This window comes from Sphaeroforma arctica (assembly GCF_001186125.1).
Source record: "Sphaeroforma arctica JP610 unplaced genomic scaffold supercont1.189, whole genome shotgun sequence".
Lineage (NCBI taxonomy): Eukaryota > Ichthyosporea > Ichthyophonida > Sphaeroforma > Sphaeroforma arctica.
The window spans coordinates 45,452-46,565 of record NW_014040369.1 but is presented as its reverse complement, the minus strand read 5'-3'; positions in this window follow the sequence as shown (position 1 = coordinate 46,565).

The window sequence follows — 1,114 nt, the reverse complement described above, 5'->3', positions numbered from 1 at the left end:
CGTACGAACCAATGAGAGATGGTCTGATATCTCTGTCGGGAGGAGCCTTTCTGGACAATGATGCGTACTGTTGGAACACTGATTTCAAAAAAAAAAAGATCAGAAAACCCCATAGTAGACTTCCCTGCCATATTTAGGATCAGCAGGAGGAATGCCAGCAGGTGCAGCTCCACTATTGTCCCCACGGCCTTGTCCTGCCCTTGTTGGCTGCTTTGATAGCCACAGGTCGTGGTTTTATCATATTGTCTTTGTCGATATTGTGCTCAAAATACTTCTTTTCAGGTCTACAATTAAAAGTGCCCGGATCTCATAAATAGACCGTAGTTTAGGGTATCGTACAGTGATATTTTCAGTTACACAAAAAATGTATCAATTGCGTATGGGACCGCATCTTAAATGTCAAAACTCAAAGGCGCTCAAGGAACATCGGAGTCTTCGATTCCCAAACGTTTTGTATAACCAATAAAATCTGAAGAGAAATCGTAAGAATGGGCCAAAATCCTACGCTAAGTCGTGAACGCAAGTGGTCTCTATCAAATGCACATGATGCAAGCGGCTGCGGATATGCAGTGCGATATGCTGATGTGTGTCCCACCCCAGAGCAGCTGACCTCTATTCTCATCAGTATACGGTCGTGTACGTCACGCAGGTGGCAAAAAAGATACCTGAGCTTGGATAATTCTTAGTATTTGGTCAACTCATACGTACGAGAATTTGACATTGGAAAATCCAATAAATCCTCCGTTTTCGCACACCGATAAGACTGATGGCAAACGGCTGCACACAGACTTCGTACGATGGATGATATGGTGTAGCTGGGATCGCAATAGCCATTTGTGCTTATTTACATATTTCTATTTAGTTAAAACACTCAAACCCTAAACCATAAAACCGTCGCTACAACTGATAATCTCGGCGAGCTTCAGTGGAGAATCAACTAGGACGACTGACCACAGTGCGAGCACTGGGAGAATCTGCCAGCAATGACAGGGAACACCTAGGATGCTATCAGTAACACCGATTTCCATAACATCAACCTGTACGATATTTCCCCACCGCGCACCTATAAGCAAACGTCTCGTGTAATATGAAGGAGGCTTTAAACGTCTCGTGT